We start from the raw sequence: 15608 nt of genomic DNA, 5'->3' as shown, positions 1-15608 counted from the left end.
TATGTCTACATATGTAACATCATGTTCAGTTTCTTTGCTATTCCCAGATACTCTTAAAAATAAGATGGCAAATTAGATAACATTGGCTTAAATTGAAAACACTGGTGACAAAAATCAACAGACCAAACAAATACACCACCAAACTTCTTGTGCCAGGCAAAAGATATAGCACTTTGTGGCAATCAGCCAAAAACAGACCTGCCGTTTCTTCAGTCTACTGCAAACCTTTTGGAAGGAAGGCAATTTTATTTTATTACTTTACAATCATAGAATGGTTTGGATTGGAAGGGACCATTCTTTTTGAGACTGTTCTAATACATCTATGTCCTTTTTGCGCTGGGGCTCCAGAGCTGACCACAGCTGGGGGTCTCACAGGAGCAGAGTAAATACGAAGTCACCTCCCTTGACATGCTGGCCATGCTTCTTTTGATACAGCCCAGGATACAGTTGGCTTTCTAAGCTGCAAGCACATATTACCTGCTCATGTTGATCTTCTCATAAAACACCACCTCCAAATCCTCTTCCTCAGGGCTGCTCACAATCCATTTTCTGCCCAGCCTGTATTTGTACTTGGGATTGTCATGACCCAGATGAAGGACCTTGCACTTGGCTGTGTTGAACTTTGAGGTTTTCCACAGGTTCGCTTCTCAAGCCTATCAAGGTCCCTCTGGCTGTCATCCCTTCCCTCCAGCATGTCGACCCCACCACACAGCTTGGCAACCTTTCTGAGGGTGCACTCAATCTGACTGTCTGTGTCACCAACGAAGACGTTAAACAGTGCCAGTCCCAATACTGACCCCTGAGGAACACCACTTGTTACTGATTTCCACTGGGACATTGAGCCATTGACTGGAACTCTCTGAGTGTGACCATCTAGTCAATTCCTCACCCACTGAGTGGTCCATCTGTCAAATCTACATATCTCTAGTCTAGAGACAAGGATATCATGGGGAACAGTGTCAAAGGCTTTGCCCAAGTCTAGGCAGATGATGTCAGTTGCTCTTTTGTTATCCACCAACACTGTAACCTTATCATAGAAGGCCACCTGATTTGTCAGGCATGATTTGCCCTTACTGAAACCATGTTGGCTGTCACCAGTCACTTCCTTATTTTCCATTTGGTTTAGCATAATTTCCAGGAAGATCTGCTCCATGGTTTTGCCAGGCACAGAGATGAGACTGACTGGCCCGTAGTTCCCTGGGTCTTTTTTCTCTTTTTAAAAATATGGGTTATGTTTCCTCTCTTTGTCTCTCTCTCCATATATATTTACATGCACATATATATAATTGTTTTATTTTATTATCATTTTTTGCCTTTTTATTTCACTTAACTGAATCATAGATTCTAATAATGTTTAACATGTCAAAATTACAAAAGGATTTTTTTAACAAACCACACACACACACACACAAAAGAAAAAAAAAAGAAAAAAAGAAAAAAAAGCAACACAGTTTAAATAAAACCAAATGCTTGATCAAAAATAATGAAAAATTACCACTTTTTCAGTTCATATTTCTGGGTTACTCTGGTTATTTCTATCTGATTTCTATATCTAAGTAGCTGGGCCATTCACATGTCCAGTTACAAAGTTCTCATAGCCTACATTCTGCTGTCATTCTTTCTTGATTTTTGAGGTCTAAGCTGTGGCATTTTACTGGCTCCATCATTGGACTGCAGACCTATCCTGTATTTTTACCATTTCTGTCACAGGCTCAGTTAATGAAACTGATGAATAGTATTGAGAATGAAGATAATGGCAACGCAGAATAGCAACACTACTATTGCATATGTCATTGTTCATCATTCATCTTACTGAAGATTCTACATTTGAGTTATTTGCTTTTCAAAGATCCTAAAATCAATGAAAGGAATTTTAATTTGCTTCCTCCTCCATCCTTAACACCTTAATTCTATTTGTGATTCAAATAAAAGCTAGCACTATCACTTAACTTCATTTCTCTCCTTATCAAGGCATCCAGGTTCTGAGGTGATTATCCTTATGTAATCTTAATTCATGATATATGACAATGTAGATGTGGTGGATTATTATACAAGTGATTGATACTTTGGTATTTGTTGCAGTCCTTCACAGAAACAGAATTAAGTGTTATATATCATCAGAGGAACAGCTGCAGAACTGACCCAAAGCTTCTCTAAGATATCATAATGAAGAGTACCCATCAATGTGGTGACTGAATCCGATGGGAATGAAACATCACCAGAATTTTAACATCATTCAAAGACAAATTTTTAATAGTAAGGGCTCTATGAAATTCATTGTGTTTGTTGTTATGTATTATGTATGGTTCCATAAGGCATATTCATAGTTCATAAAGATATACCTATTCGTGTACATACATACTAGTCTGATTCTAATAAGACAATAAAACTAGAAACACAGATGTTTTTTGAAAACCTCATCCATGCACTTACAAAATTATTTCAGAAAACAAAACAATATAATCTCTTTATTGATTAATACCTCTCAGCAAGACTCATGCATTCCACAGATTGTGAATTCTTGAGGCATTTAACAGATGTCTTTATGTCCACATATCCAGAACTAAAAAAAAACAACTTCATTAATTAACAGTAAGACAATAACAGTAAGTAAATAATAACATTTTTCACATAACTAGAGGTTTCATACTGATTTCTAAAAGAAATATTACAAAAGTTGTTAAAGACCTGAGAGTAATGGAAGAGAGCAACCTACCCCTGTCAGATCTGAAGGTTCAGCAAGGCTAGTGATAAATTTGGATTAAATTTGAAATTACTTTTGGTAGAATCATAATTTTTATGTCTTACAGAAATGTTACAACAGTTCATTTTGACATTTCCTCAAAAAAGTGTATTGACATTTTTGAGACATTATTATTTTAAAGTCTTGTAACAACAGACAAGGCCAACCAAAGGGAAGATTCACAAACCAACTAGATGAATTAGCCCCTTTTCTATCCAGATACCCGAATCATTAAAGCCATGAGATACACAATGAGGTGGCTTGATGACTTTTTAAAAGATCCTGTCATCTATAAAGGAACATCATGAGTAAAAGTCCAAATATATAGGTTGAAAATCATTACTGGAAAATGATACTGGAATCTCACAGAAGCAAATGACCTAATACTGAGTAGGAGATGTTACACAGGCTGAGAGTTTATTATTAAGGGTTTTGAAAAGCAAAGAAAAATAGGCTGTGTTGGTGTGATAGCAAAATAGCAGCCAAGATACAAGGTGTGACACAGTTAAAACAGGAAGCAAAGATAATTGTCTTTGCAGAAGCCTTTGGATGGAATAATTGTCAATTATATCAGTACACACATACAACCAAAGATTCAACTGTAAAATGACAGCAATAAGTGATAACTAGTAGAGGCGTGTATTTTCTTAATAAAAAAAAGTTTAGTTTGGACTGAGAATCATACACAAGCAACATAATTGCATAATTGCATGTTTTCCTCTATTATCAGTGACAGATAACTTTATTTTCTATCCTTCCATCTTTTTCAGTACTAAATTTAAATACTACTTCCAATAAAACTTTGTGAAAGTGTTTTGAGATTAAATGCCAAAACATGCAATATATACTAAGTTTCAGTATCCATTTTCATTAATGCCTACTAATCTGGTTTTAAAATATGTCAAAATTGCAGAAGGTTGGACTGGGATGAAATTACATGCCTTCTAAGTTTGGGGTATTTAAACTTAGTCATGTGTTTTGAGGCATTATATAAAGCCCTAGTGAAATTCAGACACAAGATTTTGTCTAAACTTAATTTCCAGCCCTTGTATCTACTTTCCTTGCTTGAGATCAAGTTAGGTAGAAATTTCCATTTCAGCATCAACAGTGTAGTTAATATGACCAGTTTATGCCACAATAATAATATAACTTCTCCAAACGAAAACTGCAAGCTTAATATTCTTTATTTTCACAGAGGCAAACTTGGCGATTTGCATGGAACTTCACTTACTGCTTTTGTTTGTTTAAGGTTCAAAGCTTGAAGCCAAACTCCAAGGTAGGAAATACCATATGAATCAAAACAAAAGGGAATTTTCATCCCTCCAGACAGAAAATATTGGCTTTTTGGTCAGGTATAATTACAAGGCCTCAATCTCTTTCATTCCCATGAACCGGGAGTAGACAGAAAGATACAGAAAGCTGACAACCTAGATGTATTAAATACTGAATCAGCATGGAGTACATTCAGATAGAAGCTATTTTTATTCCAATGATAATCTTGAAAAGGTAGAATTTCCTGAAAACATTTTTATAACATTTCCTCATAGCAGTACCATGAAATGAGAGAATTCTGTAATTGTAACAAGCTTATTACTTCTGTAAATCTCTTTGTTTTAACTCAAAGCAAGTAAAAATAGTAAATATCATATAGAGATGTTCTATTCTATTTGAAGTCGTGTAAAACTCACTGATCTCAGTAGATGAAAATAATCAAAAACCTTTCTCAATAAGCACAAGCTTTCATTATGAGCCCATTTTGTTAAGTCAATGTGACAATAAAGATTATAAATGGATAATAAAAGATATGGCAAAGCACACAAAAGTAGGCAGAACTTGTATCCAGCAAAACTAATCAATGTCTAACTATTCAGTAGATGAAGACTCAGTTCTTCAGTAAAAAAATAAAAATAAAAATAAATTAAAAAAAAATCAAAACAAAACTAAAAGCTCTCATAAATCCCATTAATAATACAACAGAGAAAACAGCTGATGGATTCCCTTGAAACCATATTAGAATGGGTCAACTCACTCTCCTGAACAAGGCAAGAAAATAGTCACCAGCTGAGTAAAGCCAAGGGTTGACATAATGATGGATGACCAGATGGTCTTACCACAAAAAGAATAACTTGTCCTCAACAGTAGAACACAGTTCTCAAGAATAAATATATTGACCCAGCCTGCAAAAGAAAATGGAGAACAAGCCAGTTTAAATTGAAGGCCCCCACTACTGATATATTCATATATATATACTGATATATTCAGTAATTCTCTCTGAAGAGGATAAAGAGGAAAGAGAATGTGAATAAAAATGAGAGCCATGTAAGTGCTTTTGGAAACATCATTTCCTTTGTTATTTTATTTTATTTTATTTTATTTTATTTTATTTTATTTTATTTTATTTTATTTTATTTTATTTTATTTTATTTTATTTTATTATTTTATTTTTTTCCCACAGATGTATTCATAAATATTCATTTATACTTTATATATTTTTTCTTACATTGACAAGTTTCGTACCAAGCAATGTTCGAGCATCTATCTCCTCTTGAAACAAACATTTTTGTTCCAAATGCAGTTTTGATATAGTTTTGTTTTCTTCTCTCAGGAATACAATCAGTTTTGGGGAAACCATTTTTTCATTAAAAATATATGTATTCCTATTTTGTAGTGAAATATTCTATTTGTGGCAAAGAGATCATCTGAAGTTGATTTCTTAAAGAAATGTTTTCTGCTCATTCCCAAGCCTATTCTTCCATCTATCTAATACTACCACCCTAACAATTCGAAACTTTAATTCAGTCCTTATCAAACATGCACAGGAATGGTTCCAGTCCTATGGATATTATGTTACTTATCAGTATAATTGGAATCAGTTAGATGGGTAAAGAAGATGAACATTTTATTTGAGAGAAAAAGTAGTCTGAGTTCAGAAGATCTGCTTAGAATACTGTATCATCAAAAGCAATATCAGAATGATCTGCTTCTTTCCCAGATGATGATTTGATGATGCACAAGGTAAGTCAGGGTGCTGTTGGGAGAGTTAATGGCCTTGTGGAAATGGAAGGACTTCAAATGGAGAGAATCAGAAGTTAGAATGAGTGAAGGCATTGAAACTGTCAAGTAGACTGTTTAAGTTATTGCAATAGAGAATTATGTTAAAAAACAAAACAAAACACAAATTCTTAGAAAAGAAGACTTAATTTATTCCTCTGCCCACAGCACATCTTGATCTTCATTATGTTCATTAAAAGAAATAGAAAATACAAAATCTTTTGATGTAATTTGATCTATTTTTACTTTTTTTTTTCTGTTCTTTATGAGAATTGAGATGATCCTGAGACAAAAACAAAAACTGAAAAAATTATATGATTGAAATTATTTCACGTAAAAAAGTTAACACTTTTTTTTCTCTCTCTCTCTCTCTTTTTTTTTTTTTTGGTCAAAGTTCCTTTCTGAATTTAATTGTTTTAGACAGAATCCAATCTGAACTTATGTCATCAGAGTAACAGTAGGTTTCAAGTGTTAAATACATGCATATATTCACATAAACATGCATACAATAGACAAGTTTAAAAAATGTATTGAGTTATATTGCATGTCCATATAACTGTCTTCATTGGGCTTTGAAGCTTCTTTATACTATCTGGAATATACTTGTCATTTGAGGTTTTGCCAGGAATCATGAGAAAAGTTCACTAGAGTTCCCATTACCTTCTTGTATCAACCCCCCTTTTTTTTTTCTTTTCAGGTTCCCCAAAGTTCCTCTCCTCTGTCAAATGTTGTTCTCTGTTACTTACTGATTTTTTTTTATTTTTTATTATTTTTTTTTATTTATTTTTCACCAACGGACTCCATTCAGTTTCTTTCATTTACTAATTTTTATCTGCCTGACTTTTTCTTGTGAGTATGCTTTCTAACACATTATGTAGAGATAGAAACTGTGACTAATCTTTATCTCATAGGCTTCACTTAAAACCATCATCGGTATATTCATATTTACGAAAGAACGAAAAGAAAGTGAACCAGGGACTGTTGAGCATGTCTGAGAAGAGGAATTGGCAGCCAGAAGGGAGGATGAAGAGACTACAATAAACTTTTTTTTTTTTTTTTTCTCTAAACAAAATCTTTCTGGCAGCCCAGGATGAGAAGAATGTTCTTTAATTACCACAGAAGATGATTGCCTGCTTTAGTGAAGGGCAATTTGACACCATCCAGATAAGGTTTTGATTCCTCTCCCTGAAGCTACAGCAGGGAATTTGTATGCATCAGTCATAACTGGTGATGAAATAAAGCAGAGCATGTTACAGAAGTGTAAATTAGAAAAAGCTTTGTAGTACTTTCAACATGTGCTGAATGTATATTTTGTTTTCTAGGACACAATGGGAGAGAGTAATTAATTAGAACTGTAAGTACCAAATATATGTTAGCCCAACACTGAAACAGTTGCAACCATATCTCTTAATCAAAGACTTGAAGGTGGTTCTTAGACCTTTCTGAGGCCAAGAACAGGTTTTTGCATTGCTAGAAAATAGAGACATTGAAGATAAATTCTCCAAAGAGAAGTAAAGCAAGTTTAGAAAACTTATTTATTAGTTGTTAAATACTACTTATTCTCTGTGGCTGTATGATGAAGATGGCAATCTCCAAATAAATGGATAAAAACAAACAAACAAACAAAAAAAAAAAAAAAAAACCTTTGAGATAGGTTACTCTGAAGTACTGCAAGTTTTCTCTGAATATTTCCTAAAATATACTTAGTATATAGACACATTCAGTTGATATTAGAATGCAATTTAGATTTTAATTATATGAACCTAAAGCTACTATTTATATTATTCACAAAATATTCTTTTGTCGTCTTTCTTGGAGACATTCTGATTCTGTCTTGTAAAGTTTTCTTCTCAGAATTATCTGTAAGTGAATTACTGAAGTAAATTACTGCAGAGGAGTTGAATGCACTCAGCAAGACGTAGAACTCATACCCACTGTCCATGGTTTTAGTAAGGTACACATATTAAATCACAATAGTTTAGAAACCAGAAGATATCTCTGATAGGTTTCAGCTAATGCAAGCTTGATTCCATGCCCATGTTTTTCTTCACTGAAGCAGTAAGCCACTGAACTTTGCTTGAACTCTGTCTCAGAACAGTGCAATACATATTTTATGCAATACATCCTGTTCAGATTTAATTTGTATTTCTTTTAATTTTACAAAGTTTATTAACACTTACCACACAGCTAAGCAAGAAAGACTGTGTGTACTGTTGTTTCATCCACAATTTGAACTCTGTCAAGAAATATTCCAGGTGAAGTTATCTGCACAAAATACTCTTCCACCTCCTAGCATTTTCTTCCTACAAACTCTGAAAACCAAGACAAAGACTTCTAAAACGGAAATTTTGTGCTGTGATCAATAATTCATGACTGAAAGGTTATTTCAATAGCAAGACTCATGACATTAGCAAGTGCTAATAATAAGTGCAGTATATTCTTGAGTGTATTACATTTGAATATAACTCTTCATTTACAAATGGATCATATTTATTAAGATCTTAATTTTTTTTTTTTCAGAAAATGTATTTTCTGTTCTGATTAAATGATAAAAAGTACAAGGAAATTTGTTCTCATAAGTAGCAACTTTATACTTGAACTAACTGGTAAACTCATGCTGCAGTAGGTGTTGACAAACACAACAAATTTGTTATGCAAATTAAAATCATGTGACCTTCTTCCAGGAATTGTATTTCAGGTCACTGAAATCATGCTAAATATGTTTTGCACCTTTAATTGCACTCCACTTTCTTCTTTAATTTCTCATAAGCCGGAGTTGTACAGCATTTTCATTTGTCTGCTGTATTTAGTTTTGTTGTTAATTTCAGTGAAGTGGCTTCCAAAATAAGATCTTATTCAAACATACAAAATGATGTAGCAAAATGGCATCCATGTTCATCTCAGAAACATACATATGGAAAAAAAAAACACAAAAAAAAACACAAAAAAAAACACAACAAAATCTTTGGTTATTGGTCATCACCTTTGATCAATATTTATGGAAGAGCATTGCTTCATCCTTTTAGTACTACAGAGATTCAAAGTTCCAAAACCAAATGCAGTCTGGATTGTCCCAAATGCTTATTTGGGAGTGGGCAATAAAACAGCATTATCTGATGAGGTAAATCCATAGAGGAAAATACTTGAAAAAATATTTTATATTACTATATTACTACTTTGACTGGAATGAAATGATACTTTCCAGGAATGGAATTTTTTGTTTTGATTATATATATTGAAAAAAAAAAAAAAAGTATGTCCTGGCCACCAGGTGACATGATTTTTGCAGTTGATACTTTTTTTTTTTTCTTCCTCTGTGGAAATTTTTCTAGAAAATTACACTCTTTTGGAAGGCAGCAGACAGTCTGAGTTGGAAAACTAATCCATAAAAATAAGCTTAGTCTGACCATTGTCTCTGCTTTTTCCTCTACTGTTCACAGAAGTTGAGAAGCACTAAGTATTTTCACAGAAGTGAAAAAATACAACACTCTTCACCACATATGATTAGCTCTTAAAGTATTATCAGGAAAAATAAAATAATTCCTTTCACCCAATTTTGTAGGTTATTAAAGTGCGCAATTAATCATTTCTGTATTATCATATTAATCTGATATGAACCAGTGAAATACTGTTTCATGCCTTGTATTTGTTATTTTCTGCCATACAGTACGTGCTGCAAAGATCAATGAATAGTATATGCTTGTATTCACTAAATATGACTTTTAAATCTACTGAAAAACAATTCAGTCAAAGAAGCCTTTTAAAATCATGAAGAAGCCTGAGGGGATAAAGAAATTGTTGACACTGTGTTTGAAATGAAATTGGAGATTTTAAAAAGGTGTGTAAAATCAGTGTATGCCTCCTACCACATATTTACTAGGAAGAAAAAAAGTTTCTAATTTTCCAGACAGCGCTATACTTTTAGGCTGTATATAAAAAATCTAGAGTCCTCTACATCTTAAAGCACAGATTCATAGAATTTAAGGCCGGAAAGAACTACTATGATCTTCTTATCTGACCTACAAAATAACTTAACCTATTAAAGGTCACCTCTCATTCCTGCAATAGAGTAATTATTCTTTCCTGCTCTATAAGTGAAAGTCACTAAGCCAAATGTGAATTGCTTTGTTTGTCCTTGGAAAGACCCTCTAGAAAAGGTGTTACTATCTTGCTATAAACCAATTCAATTGATTAAATTCATCTGAGTTGCCTGCTTCCGCATAGAGATCGCTTTCAGCCCTATGAGAGAAAAGGAGCAAAAGGAGAATAGGACCAAAAGCCCTACGAGAGAATAGGAGTTATATCCCAGAAGAGAAAGAAAGCCCATGCAAAACTGGAAATTATCTATCCTATTTCCATCAGACTATCAGCTTGGTGTAGCAGAACCCTGAATCAGGCCTGCAATGTTAGGATTTATCTTCATGTTTTGTGATAGTTTGATGATACTGGGTTAGGAAAAGTTTTTTTCTATTTTTCTATTTTATTTTTCTATTTTCAGACTGCTACTTACAGCAGTTATAGAACTCTACAATACCATCCATAAGTTACACACATGCAAATACATGTATACATACATGCAAATATATGCATAGTTTGGAATACTATGGCAAAACTTTTTTTTTTTTTTTCTTCTAAATATTTTTAATATCTTAAAACTTAAATATATAGAAGAGAGGACAGAAAGTCCTCGTTATTGCTACATTTATCTTTCTGGAGGAAAAACAAACAAATAAACAAACAAACAAAAACTGTTTAGTCAATTTACCATGTGCTTGGAATATTTGTTCCAGCAAAAACAAGAATTTCAGACTGATAGAACACAAAGTATTTATAAAGGTTGTTGAATTTCCTCAAAGGTTGCTGAGCTTGCATGATGGGCTTGGAAATTAGGAAGAGCTCAATTTTCTTCTTAGAGATTTGAAATTTAACATTCCTGGGTTTACCGTTGAATGTGATAATTTACTTTTTAATGCTACCTTTTAATAAGATGCTCTGGCATATGTATTTTTTCAAGCATGTGAAAGGTGTTACTGATGTCCATGAAAACCTCTGTGCCCTTAAATTCACATTTATGCCACACTGCTTTGCAGCACCAAACTAGATAATTTGGCACAGGATAAGAAGAAGACAAAGGATGATACAGACACTTGATAAACTATTGATATGACATGTTTATTTGTATGGCATGTACGTAAACCCAATCATGTTCCATACACAGACAAAGGGAATTTCCTTTATCTGTTGGCTGTGGTCACTCTACTATAATCTCCTAGCTGAGCTTTCCCAGACAGGACTCTCCAAGGCTGGACACTTACACCATTAACTAACTTGGCCCTGATCCCAAACAGCCAAACTCCCAGGATGCCCTAGTTTCCAACTTAAAAACAAAAAAACAAGCAAAAAAAAAACATCTCTATAACATATTACGATTGATGATTTCTCTGTTGTAGTGCAGGCAGATGGATATGCAAAATGGTAGCCAAATTTTGTTAATTAGGGAAAAAATGAGTGATCCTAAGAATCCTGATTCATCTTGTATTAACCATCTGTCTCCATCTGGATTTTCTACAGTCTTCTCCTTCATCCTGTAACTGGACCAGCCAACATATTCACACAGTCAGTCCAAGAAGAACTCTAAGAGTTGTTTTGTACCTGTACTTAGCAGCTTAAAATTTGTGGTGCTGAGAACAATAAATAATCTTCATTTAATGTCTTTCTTTGCTCCACACTAGCTGCAGCACCACAGAATTGTATCATACAGTTTTGTCTAATTTTAAGCTATCCATGTTTTCAGCAATTAATGAAAGAATTTATAATTATGAAGAAGTAATGGTGATTTAAAAACAAAACAAAACAAACAAACAAAAAACAAACAAACATCCAGTGAAAAACCTATTACAAAGACAAAGGACTATTACTTATTTTTGTCATTTTTGATTGCTGTATGCCACAGAATCCATTTGCCTCACTCAGTAAATAACCTTTTTCACTCTGAATGACAATTACAGTCCAAGTAGGTAAATACCAAATCATTTTGGAATTATAAGTGTTGGCTAAAGAAAACTGAATGATCAGATTAATATAATTTCCACAGTTACAGTTTATCATGGATGAAGAATAAATAAACTAATGATCTTGTCACCAACCTATCAGCTTTGCCCTCTTAGCTGGTGAAGGGTGAAACAAATCATGTCACTACATACCTTGATGAAAATAAAAGCTCACAAAAATAATATGGTTTATGAAATCAGAGATATATCTGACAGCAACTAGCAATAACATTTTTTATTACATTTATGTTATTTGCAATATTTAGTATTGCTCAAATTTATGTAAAGAATGATTAAACATGAATAACGCAGATGTCTAATTTGATCACATTTATTTATTTATTGATAACTTACAGTTCCAAAAAACCCTCATATATTGCATGTAGCCACTTACAAAAAGTACTTTGTATTGCAGTGTGAATAGTACCAATAATTATTTTGCACATTAAAAAAACTGGAAGGATGTTTCAGTAATCTGCAATTAATAAAGATGAGTTTAATCCTTCAAATACACTGAAAATAAAGATGACTCTTCTGTTGTTCACAAAAACTTCAATACACATTTTTGTCTGTTCTACTATTGTTTTTCTCACTTTGCTTGTGTCTTTGTCTGGAACACTGACGGAAATTAGCATAGGTCTCTTATTCTATTTCTAAATAATAAAAATATAGAGGTGTTGGGAAACTGTCTTTAATTTGAAAGATTCAGGCTGACTTTTACACAAAATTTTGAGTGAGTTAGGAATAAATCCAAACTTGGGGTGCTTATCTCTATAGAGCTTCTGCTGGTGTACATTGATACACTTTCAGCTATGAAATTCAATATACTGGAAAAAATACTTCTGAAACTTTTGTTTAAGTAGTCAAAATGTGCATTACTAATCTGTTTGTCAGAAAGTAAAATTATAATTATGATAAATTCAAAAGGACCTGAAACATATGCACAGCTGTCCACAAGCTGGGCTACTCTTGCAAATTTTTGTTGAATCTTTTTGAAGCAAAAAACCTTAAAAATACTGAAAACTGGAAAGGAAAAAAAAAAATCCTAACTTTGGAAGTACGGCATGAGGTTAGCTCTTACCTCTAATAAGGTATGCTAAGGAGCATACCTCTAATTTTGAAGTGGTGTATATATTCTCTAGAAATGCTGATTACGTAATGTAGCTAAGCAAAATTAATGAAGATGCATCAGAAAAAAATATCATTTCAAATATGAAGTTTCTGAAAATTTTACCTTGTTACAGCAGCTGGGGAAAGTTATAGGAAATTAGAATTTGAGTGACTCCATGACAAAGTTAGTTTTACACTTTCTCCTACACGTTGTTTATTGGAAAAAGATAAAGACTTGCCACTGTAACTCAGGAGATTTCTGGTTTTGTTCCTTAATATAAACTTCCTTTTTGACTTCAAGAGAAGACTTTGATTTCTTTGTGCATCACTTCTCTCTCTGCACAAGCGTACCAAAATTTCGTTTCCTCTAGCCGTTGTCTACCTTATTTTTCCTTTTCACCTAGGAAATATTTTGAACAGAGACTCTTACCTACTTTATGAAAAGATACTTGTTTTTCACTTTGAACCTCTATTTCCTTCAACAAGAACAACAACAATCATAATATTAATAATATATCAGGATCTATTATCTTGGTCAGGAGCCAAAGAAGAAAAAGCCCTTTATTCAGTTAATTATCTCCAGAAGGATTTATTCAGTTATTATCTCCAGAAGGATTTCTCCCTGAACTAATTTTTAATAAATTTTGATATATATGTATACACACACACACACACACACATATATATATATAAATCATTTCTCTCAGGGATTTTTTTTTTTTTCAAATGAAAAACAATCTGTTTTCTCCCCTACTTTTATACATTTATATAATAATAGTAATAATAAAAGATGTCTCCAGCATCCAAGCTCGCATACAAGTGTGGATAGAATAGATTATCCATTTTTTAGGCTATTATTACACAAACAAACAATCATTCAGCCTGAAGTATTCCACAGCAATTATTTATCATTATAATACCTTCTGGGGAAGCTTCTCCTTCTTTAATGACTTAATTTTTTACACCCTTTCTTATTTGGAAATACTTTTTGAACCACTTAAAAAAAAAAAAATTAGAAACCAAAATACTATGCCATTGGACTACAGTGTTTAAAAATCTCTGAGTAACTAACTCCCTAGATTAAGGCAAGAGTACACAGCTAACAAAGGCCACCAAATAAAAACAAATGACTATCTATACTGTTTCTCAGACACCCCTCTGAAGTTTTTAGTTGGTATTTGGCCATCATGCTTGTTAGGAAGGTGAGCGGGCCTAACAGCACAGGTGGCCCCCCTCTGCAAGAGAAATTAGCAGCAGGCACCCAGTTTTAGTTCTGGAAAAGAGCAGAGGAAGTGAGGATGCTGGCTGTAGGAGAGGAGGTGAGGTGAGTGTTGTAGCTGACAGAGGATGATGTAAGGGGCAGGGGACAGTGCAGAGCTGCAGAGCATGGCAGGCCCAGCTATGTGCTTTTGTGCTGAGGCTGACTGGGGTCTGTTACTGTGGGGCTGTGTGGTGGCAGGGGGTCCTCCTTGAGGAGGTGCCTGTGCATGCCTGTAGTTTTCAGGAAAAGGGAAATTCTGCTAGCTTTAACGATTTTTTTTTTTGGTGCATTTAGAAGGCTTGTTTGTATGCTAATATTTATCTCTAATATCTACCAATAAAGGTATTTGCTCTGTCTTCTGAACGTAATTTAATGTAGCAATAAACTTTTGCACTTTTGTATAATGTGCAAGGTTATACTGTGTTTTGCTTGGTGTACTTTGTTTTTACTTACAAGTAAGCAAGTTTTCTGGCCTGGTGTTTGTGCCCATAGTGATCACAGTAATTCCTGAAGCAAATTCCTGTGGGTTGCTGTAGGTTTACAAAGGCTGAACTATATTTAAACTGTGGTAGAACACTTCCTTTCTAATCTAAGTCAGTAAAATCATATTTAGAAGTCATATGTATATATATAAATATATTTAATAATATATAATATTATATATAATATTATATATAATATTATAATATAATATATTTTATATTATAATATACAATATATACATTTAATGATATATATATTTTTAATAATATATATATATATATATAGAATTCCTTCTCTCTAAATGTTGTGGTTACAATGTCAGTAAGGCTATAATGACAATAATATTAGTAAAGAATCCTCCCACCCACTTTTCATTTTTCTTCATTACCTGTCTTTGAGTAATCCATGCCTCAGCTTCTCTTTCTAAAGCTCCCTCCCTGCCTCGGCTTGGGCAGCATGGCTGTACTGTGGGGCTGTTGATGAGAGAGTTTGCAGGGCCTCCTATTGTTTGGATAATGGAGGAGACTTGTTAGCATAGCTGTTTCTTGTAGAAATGCTAAGGATGGTTGAGGGCCTGTGAAATGTTCTCTGAACAGTCACATAACGTGGGAGGATTGTGTTTTTTGACAGACCTGGTATAACACCACTGAGGTGATGGGGATTTTTGTTACTGGTTAAGGAGAGAAAGCCTTGCATTTCCATGTGAAACAGAACAGTCTATTCAGAAAAGTTCACGTTTGTTGTCTCTAACATATCTGCATCATTGCCCCTTCATTAATTACATAAAATAAGATTTTCTTATTCTAGTATTTGCTTTAATTCTTAAATAATGCTTTCTTTAAGAGCAGTGCTATTTTTGAAACAAATATAATTAATAAAATACAGAGAGCATTGAAGTATGATTACATTT

Source organism: Anas acuta, chromosome 5 (assembly GCF_963932015.1).
Source record: "Anas acuta chromosome 5, bAnaAcu1.1, whole genome shotgun sequence".
NCBI classification, from domain to species: Eukaryota; Metazoa; Chordata; class Aves; order Anseriformes; family Anatidae; genus Anas; species Anas acuta.
Note: the sequence above shows the minus strand (reverse complement) of the source record.